Below are 9,742 nucleotides of genomic sequence, written 5' to 3'. Positions count from 1 at the left end.
AGAGGAGAGGAGAGGAGAGGAGAGGAGAGGAGAGGAGAGGAGAGGAGAGGAGAGGAGAGGAGGGTAGAGGAGAGGAGAGGAGAAGAGAGGAGGAGAGGAGAGGAGGGTAGAGAGGAGGAGAGGAGGGTAGAGGAGAGGAGAGGAGGAGAGAGGAGAGGAGAGGAGAGGAGAGGAGAGGAGAGGAGGAGACGACACAAATGTCCCTCGTGTTCATTCACAGCAGACGGTGCAGAGGAAAGTCTATCTGAGTGACTTCACACAAAATAAATTGCACCCATCACAAATGAAGGTGAGATTATAATGGTGTGTGTGTGTGTGTGTGTGTGTGTGTGTGTGTGTGTGTGTGTGTGTGTGTGTGTGTGTGTGTGTGTGTGTGTGTGTGTGTGTGTGTGTGTGTGTGTGTGTGTGTGTGTGTGTGTGTGGTGACCAGGGGCTCAGACTGGAATGAGAATGAGGACACTTACACACGTTACACACAGTGAGGTGTTTAAGGAACGTGGGGACTTTAAGGAAAACGAGGACATTGACAGAGACTGGACTGTCACATCCAATAATACTCTACATCGATTTTATTTTATTTAATGACATTTGTGTCAAAGATACAGGAGAGTGGTAATACTGACATAGCAGCCGATAAAATCTGTTGTTCAATATCTCATGACTGATGAAAAGTGTTGTGTGCAGTAGAATTGTAATGCATCGCAATGAATCATAGAATCGAATCGAATCGAATCGAATCGAATCGAATCGTTACCTAGTGAATCGTAATCAAATTTAATCTAATTGAATCGAATCGAATCGAATCGTTACCTGGTAAATCGTAATCGAATTGAATCGTGAGGGCAGTGCCAATGCACACCCCTAGTGTCCAGCAGGAATTGATTGATTGATTGAAAACTTTATTGAACAACATTACAACAAGTGTTGAAAAGGATTAAAAACACAATAAAGCCCTTGTAAAGGCTTGTTTCCATTGTGGTCCTATGTGATGGTCGACAACTAGCTACACATGGATTTAAAACAAGGAAGACAGACACACAACACATGGAGAGAGAGACACTAAGGCACATAGACGACAACACTGAAGAGAAAGAACAAGATGAAATAGATAAAACAAGAGATTAGGTCCCAAACAGAAGCAACAAGACATAAAACAGACACACAAACAAACAATTGTAGTATATTATCCACCTTTACTTTCTTGCTTAAATATCTTGTATTGTCTTATGTTCTTCTTTGTGTGTGTGTTTTCTCTGAACTGAAGGAATGTGTGAACCGATGCTTCATGGGTTCCATATCCTGCTGCCTAGAAGCTGAATTTGGTCTGTTGGAAAGTTGATGATTGTTTTGTTTGGCCTAAAGGCTGAAACCTTATAGGTCAAGGGCATCGCCTTCCGTTGACCTATGGTAGCCCAGAAGTTATCGATTTGGTCAAGAGGTTAAATGATCCAGATCAAGGTTGTCTTTGTTGATTACACTGCAAAGATGCAAAATCTTACCAAGAATATTTGTCTTATTTCTAGTCAAAACAATCTAATTCCACTTAAAATAAGACTCATCACAGCAGCTTGTTTTTAGACACTTTTTACTTCTTTCAAGCAGATTTTCACTTGAAATAAGTAGAAAAATCTGATAGTGGATCAAGTTTTTCTTTCTTATTACAAGCACCAAAAACTTACTTTCACTGGCAGATTTTTCTACTTATTTCAAGTGAAAATTAGTTTGAAACAAGTGAAAATGATCTAAAAACAAGTTCATTTTTAGGTGATGAGTCTTATTTTAAGTGGAAAGAGATTAGTTTTGACTAGAAATGAGACAAATATTCTTGCAGTTTTTGCAGTGTAGTTGCATTCCTTAGTTTAGAGAAGGTGGAGTGTTTGGAGTTAGAAACAGATCTAAGGTCAGAGCTTTGAGATCTCACATTGGCACCAGAGATGCTCCAGAGATGTTTCGGCATTTTTTGTCCACTGTTCTTGTTGTTGTTAATAAACTCCTTTTTTGAATACAAGCGAAGACGTGTCAGCAGTGATCCCTTCTTTTCATCAACACATCAATATACCACACAATACAATAATCTAGTGCTTCACGGTTCTTTTGATTTAATTTATCGGTTGGCTAACCATTTTTTTATTGAGGACTTAAAAAGAAAGTAGGAGGAGTTTTAACAGTTTTAAGGTTTGAAGGAATCCCAGTTTCCTGTGTCCATGGCAACATTTATTATATAGCAGTTCTCCGACACCGTCAGAATTTAATCGCAGGTCGTTGGTCTTTAGTCGCAAGACGCTGACGACGGCCGTCCTCGAGCCGAGTCTCACAGTGCGACGTAAGACGGACAATTTAGAGCCACGACCAAAGATTTCTCCACGATTCTCCTACGATGGTCGGTCGTCGTTCGTCTGCAACGGCCCAAAACTGCACAGCACTGCAAAAACACACAATCTCACCAAGAATATTTGTCTTATTTCTAGTCGAAACAAATCTCATTCTACTTAAAATAAGACTCATTAAATAAAAAGCAGCTTGTTTTTAGACACTTTTTACTTCTTTCAGGGATATTTTCACTTGAAATAAGTAGAAAAATGTTTCTACTTATTTCATTTTTAGGTGATGAGTCTTATTTTAAGTGGAAAGAGTTTAGTTTTGACTAGAAATGAGACATTTTGACAAGAAATAAGACAAATATTCTTGGAAAGATGTAGAGTTTTTGCAGTGAGTGTGTATCGAGCATGAAAGGTTCTTGGTTAAATTTTCTGTTTAGGTCTGGATGAGGGTTTTTTAATGTCAATAAATACACAGTCGTACAAATGTGTGTGTGTGTGTGTGTGTGTGTGTGTGTGTGTGTGTGTGTCCCTTGACAGTGGTGTGAGAAGGTGATTACACAACACGCAGCTATGTTTGACACACACACACACACACACTTACCCACGGGAGCAGAAAGTGAATAGAAATAAAAACCTTGAGCTGTGATGTGTTGGCAGCTTGTTCTTCTCTCTAACAGCCCATAATAAGTTTGATTTGATCTCAGTCTGTTGAACGTTGTTCTATTACACGCTGCTAACAGAGGTGTTCTCATCTCTTTATTATTATCATTATTATTATTTTCCAATCGAGGCTGCAGCTGCTGAAGAGTTTAAACCTTTAACAGCTTGTTTTTATTTCCCTCGTCTGTCTGATCACTGACAAACGGCACAGAAACAGAAAATGTGACGTCAAATCCAGTTTTCTCCAGGATATAATAATAAAAAAAGGTCTAGACAGTTAATTTGCAGCGTTGACACGTCGTGATAACTCCTCTCTATAATAAAAACTAGACACAGAGAGGAAACAGAGTCTTTAATCATACTCTGTCTTCCTGCAACATCAACATGTGCTGAATTATTCAGGATTATTATTAATATTTACAAAGAACAAATTGTGTTTTTTGTTTGTTTATGTTGTGAATTTAGTTTGTGTCAGTGCAGTGTGTTATTAACGACAGAAGCTGAACTAATGAAGCTACGGTGGCCTGGATGTGCCACTTCACACTGCAAAAACTCAAAATCTTACCAAGAATATTTGTCTTATTTCTTGTCAAAATGTCTCATTTCTAGTCAAATCTAAACTCTTTCCACTTAAAATAAGACTCATTACCTAAAAATTAACTTGTTTTTAGATCATTTTCACTTGTTTCAAACTAATTTTCACTTGAAATAAGTAGAAAAATCTGCCAGTGAAAGTAAGTTAAAGATAAACTTGCTCCACAATCAGATTTTTCTACTTATTTCAAGTGAAAATCTGCTTGAAAGAAGTAAAAAGTGTCTAAAAACAAGCTGCTTTTAATGTGATTTTATGTATAATGAGATTAGTTTTGAGTAGAAATAAGACAGATATTCTTTATTTGGCTGTAAACGTTGTGTTTTCCTGCAGCTTCTGTCGCGTGGATGCTGGGAAATAGGACAGTCATCAATAATATGTGAGTGTGTCATTGTCGTGTGTGTGTGTGTGTGTGTGTGTGTGTGTGTGTGTGTGTGTGTGTGTGTGTGTGTGTGTGTGTGTGTGTGTGTGTTAGGGTGCGTGTGTGTTTGTTTGCGTGTGTGTAGCGTGTTATCCTCCGTGGTTGTCGGTGCTTCGTGCGGCCGAAGCTGCTGCTCCGAGGTCGACTGTCAGTCCACATCCTGTCTGAGGCCGGGATTACAGGTGCACACACACACACACACACACACACACACACACACACACACACACACACACACACACACACACACACACACACACACAACTCTGCATGTCAGATTCATGGAGACTTTGAAACTGATGTTGTTTATTCACTTGTGTCTCTGTTGTTTGGAGATTTAGTGTGTGACCCTAACACACACACACACACACACACACACCCTGGGTGGATTAGGATATGTGTGTGTGTGTGTGTGTGTGTGTCTGTGTGTGTGTGATGTCACAGTGTATTATGTCATGTGTCAGTGTGAGTGTGAGGAATCTACAGGGGCATTTTACTGTTCATGTGTTTGTCATGTTTGTGTGTGCGTTTGTTTGTTCTCCTGTACAGTGTGTGTGTGTGTGTGTGTGTGTGTGTGTGTGTGTGTGTGTGTGTGTGTGTGTGTGTGTGTGTGTGTGTGTGTGTAGTAGGAGTATATTAATGTTAGTCAGAGAATAATTGAGCTCCATGACTGAGCCATGAGGAGAATAAAACTCTGTTTGTTCCCGTGCTTCCAGATTAAAGTCGACTGTAAAGTCCTTTCAGCTTCGGCTGATTTGCAACAAATTATTAATAAAAAGCAAAAAACTAAAAGCAGAAAATAAAATATAAAACAAATATGAAGAGTGTTGTGCTGCTGGGAAACCAGAGGACGCACAAGTTCATTATTAATTATAATGATCAAACCTTTTATTCTCACTGACAGAGGAACGACTGTCAGTGAGAAAAAGAAAATGAAGGACACGGGAGTAAAAGTAAAAAACACGCCACATGATTCATCAATCCAACAGCTTATAAATACGAACCATGAATATATGAAGAGCTCTTTTACAAAACGCGATAAACGCCAAATTAAAAAAAAAAGAGTTTGTCACGGCATTCAGCTGTGTACTGAGCCTGTTCACTGCTCCATCAACGTATCACGTCACATCGCTACATTTCCCTGTTTAAAAGGCCGATAAAGGTCTTAGCTCAATCAACTCAACTCAACTATTCAGTGGAACAGAGTTCAAATGATTTACCTGGCTTCAGGAGCAACGTCAACTTCCTTCCAATCATCTGTATAGATACTTTCAAATAAGACACTATAACACAAATCATAAAGAAAGAGAGTTGCTGAGTAAAAACCCAAATAATATTGAGGATTACTTTATTACTTTGGTGGAAAAACACCTCCCAATCAAAAAACATGTTTCACATATATATAAAAGGCTTATAAATGATACCCTGCAAAATACTGAAAGTATTGATGCACTGATGCGCGTTGCCTTCAGGGACAGTTTTTCATCAAGCAGTCTCTGTATTTGTCTGTATTTAGCTCACGGCTCTGCTCCACCATTCTAAAAATAGCTTGCACCGACAATTAAAGGTAACAAACCTACTGCTATGACTATAGGGATTATGGTGATGGGACAATTTGTTGCTCACCCTGAGCTTTCTCCTGGTTTTCCCTGTTAAAAGGGTTTTCCATGGAGTTTTTCCTCAGTGGATGTGAGGGTCTAAGGACAGAGGATGTTGTTATGATGGGATGTAAAGCCCTTTGAGACAAACTGGTGGTAAAAACGGGCTATACAAATAAAATTGCCTTGCCTTGCCAATTTGCCAAAATGTTGAACTATCCCTTTAAGTGAATGTGTGGACATTCTAGGGACTTGTCCTCCTCATGGGGACACAATAAGTCCATATAATGTAAATCATTAGAGTCTGAAGTGAAGACATGTTGGTGTGCCAGTGTGACAACCATACATTATTACTGCAACATACAACTACACAACAAATAATTATTTTTAATTTACTATTTACTACTACTTGCATTGACACTTCTCTGTGATGACATTTTGCAAAGTTTACTTTGCCTTATTGTGACCTGTCTGGTTTAAATGGTTGTGTTGCTGCTTTGATGAAGCCTAATTTGATAAAGTTTCAAATTCATTTTTGAAATATTTCGTTAATAAATATGATTTTGTGAGTAATGTAGCCTAGTTGTCTCTGTCACATTTTATTTGGCATTAGTAAATAATTATGCACATTTACAGATGTGTTATGAAGGCTATTTTGAACAATAGGTGTGACTTGAGACTTTTACTTGTCCTTTGGTGCCTTGGCCACAAAAGGTTTGGGAACCACTGTGTTAGGGAGGCACAGGTACAGTGGCCCTCATTTATCAAACTTGCGCAGGATCTGGTGTAGATTCTGGTGTAAATATCAGTGTACGGCAAGTGTCACGTGTGATTTACTAAAAGTGTGTACGCTGCTGATTTCGGCGTAGAACCGGCGTGGTGGTGATAAATCCGGCGGCTGAAAACGAGCGTCATTTAAATGTCACGCCCCGATATATTCCTGCTTTAGAGGCGTCGCCCTGCCCCTTTTACGACATGGAGACACGGAAGACGGCCAAGAAGAGGGACTTTACCGACATTACCGCGTTGAACAGGGAGAGGGCGGCAACATTAAATATCTGGACATTGATAGATTGATAGATTTTGTGATTGATAAGCGTCATCCCGGTGGATGGAGGCTGCAGACGCACGTGTCACCGACCACGTCAGGAAACCCAGCGACCTCATGAAATGCTCCTGCAGTTTACTAAACACAAGTGACTGAGGAGAAATCATAGGCATATTACTGCTGCGAACGCGACTTTATGACCATCAGCACCGCTGGCATGGTTCGGCTGATGGAGGGATGTGAAACACCGGCCCGATGTCCCGCTGACAGGTCCCGGTGACGGGAAAAAGAAAAGAAAAAGACTCCGCCGCAGAGATCAGCTGCACCTGGACAGGTAGCGGAGCCGCGGAGCCGCTGAGCTGCGGAGTCCCCCCCTGGGGCTCCGGTGTCCGGCAGAGAGAGAGACTGAGGAGCCGTCCGGTCATGCTCTGGTGCAGGAGATGTTGGAAGTTTGTGTGTGTGATCTACAATAACAGGTCTGTCTGTCATTGACTGTTTCTGTTCACACAGCTGATTAACGAGCATCTGTCACGTCGTGGTTTTTAATTCATCTCAGTTGCTCAAAATAAAAGTCGAGTTAAATTTTCAACACGGACTTGGTTGTAGCGTTTCTTTTTTTTTTTTTTTTGGCTACTTTTTTATCTTTTTTATCAATATAAACAACAACAACATGTGCTCCACATCGCTGCGTTATTAGACTATGGTTTAATAATCATTCTGACACAGCAGCACTCCTTCCTGCATGTTCTACGCTGGTTCCAAATGTGCGTACACCTGGTCAGAGCTGGCATGAGATTTGTGCGTACCGTACACTCACGCTCAGATTAATAAATGCCGATCCTTGCGGTGAATTTGGTGTACACCCATTTTTTTGGTGTACGCAAGTTTAATAAATGAGGGCCAGTGAGAACTGCAGGACTGTAACTCAATGTAGTGTGTGTTTCTATGTGTGTGTGTGTGTGTGTGTGTGTGTGTGTGTGTGTGTGTGTGTGTGTGTTAATTAAAACAGATCTGAAGTCAGTTTGGGGATCGATGGAAAATAAACAACAGTTGAGTGGATTCAGAGGAAACTCCCTTTATGACTGATCGTCCTGCGTTGGAAGATGATGATGAAGATGATGAAGCATCAGAATATGAACAACCAGCAGAGAGAGATAAGATCAGCTGATCCACTTCACAGCTCGGTGTCGACACGTGAACCTCTGAGGAACAGATCTTTATCTGTTACAGTCTCATCCAGTCGTCGACGGCGACAGAGAGATTAAAGCAGCAGAACAAAGTGACACAAGCAGAGAGTGAAGTGTGTTACAGAGGAATGAGGTGTCGCTTCAACACTCTGAGACCACACACACACACACACACACAAAATATTTCATATTACAAACTAAAAAAATGTAAAGATTGGAGATGAAATGCTGCTTTACTCAGACTCTAGGATTTTTTATTAAAGACACTATTTAAAAAATATGTAAACTACACAATATACACAGTTGAAGGTTTTATTGTATTTCAGAATGTGAGCTTCAGAAGGAAACCGTTATTAATTAACCATGAATTATTTCTTTGTTTTAGATATTCACTTTATATTCTGTCAAACATGCAAATACATTATAAACAGATTTTTATAAACAGACTTTTCTATGCATCACACTTAGAATATCTGTAAGAATCATAAATGAAACCTTTTCACAAACATTTCATATATATGTGTTAATGTATAGGCTTTGTGCTTGTATTATAAACATGTTCATCCAAAAACCTGTCAATGTCGGAGGTGAATGTTATAAAATTCCAAAATGTGGATATAAATATTTTTAGGTGAATAAGAAGAAATCATAACATCTCATAGCAAATAAAAATGTTTCATGTAGATATTTTTGATTTATGTACATTATGTACATTTTACTCTGGGTTTTTCACATATATAATAAACAGAGTAATATAAAGGTGACAACATCACTTTCATACGTCGTTTCCTGATTGGTTGTGTTGAAAACTGCTGTAAAGTTCGTACTGTGGCTAATGTTATTTATCAACGGGGCCAGTGCAGGAAATTACAAGAAAAAATGCATTTAAATGTTTCAGGGCAAAACAACAATAACTACACAACCAGTTGCCTTTGGAGCCATCGTTTGTTTCTTGGTTTGTTTTTGACTCAGTGAAACCATTAATCCTTTGGCGATCAACACGGTTCATCTTGAAATGCAATAATCTAACTAGTTATAGTTATACAAGGTAAAAGATATGTTGAACCAGCGTGCTTTGTATATTCTGTATTGTACAATGGTTGTTCCTTACATCACGTATTGTCTAGAAATATGGGGGAATGCATATCTTACCAATTATACTAAACCCATCTTTATTCTTCAAAAAACAGCTGTAAGGATTATCACTAAGTCAAATTATAGACAACCATCAAATGAATTATTTATTAAATTAAGAGTCTTCAAATGTATGGACTTAGTGGATTATAAAATAGCATTGATAATGTACAAAGTGTATAACAACTTGTTACCTTGTAAAATTGTGTGTTTAAAAAAAGGGAATGTAGATATGAGCTCCGAGGGAAACGTGTGATGGAAACTAAAATAAAAGATCAATGTATTTCTGTAAGGGCTGTAAATATATGGAATGCACTTGATGACGAGTTGAAGATGTGCCAGTCAATTTATGAATTCAAACGTTTGTTTTTTAAGAATAAGATATTTGAAAGATATGAGAGATGTGGTTGACGCAGCTGACACTATTATGGGATTATGTTTGGGATTTTGTGCAAAACGATATGATTTTCTGTTTGATGTTTTGAATGATGTGATCTGAATAAGCTGATCATGTAAGAAGGGTAAGGAGGCGAAAATAAGCGATAGCTTCAGCCTATTCCTCATCGGTTTGGCTCTTTTCTAGTTGAACTGATGTTTTCTGTTGGACTTTTAATTCTGAATGACCTGACCCAAATAAACACATTTTCATTCATTCAGTTAATGTGCAGATACCTGATTCTACAGTAGACTAACTAACTAACTAACTAACTAACTAACTATTTAACTATTTAACTATTTAACTAACTAACTAACTAACTAACTAACTATTTAACTAACTATT

This window comes from Trachurus trachurus (assembly GCF_905171665.1).
Source record: "Trachurus trachurus genome assembly, chromosome: 10".
Classification (NCBI taxonomy): Eukaryota; Metazoa; Chordata; class Actinopteri; order Carangiformes; family Carangidae; genus Trachurus; species Trachurus trachurus.
This window is presented reverse-complemented; position numbering follows the sequence as displayed.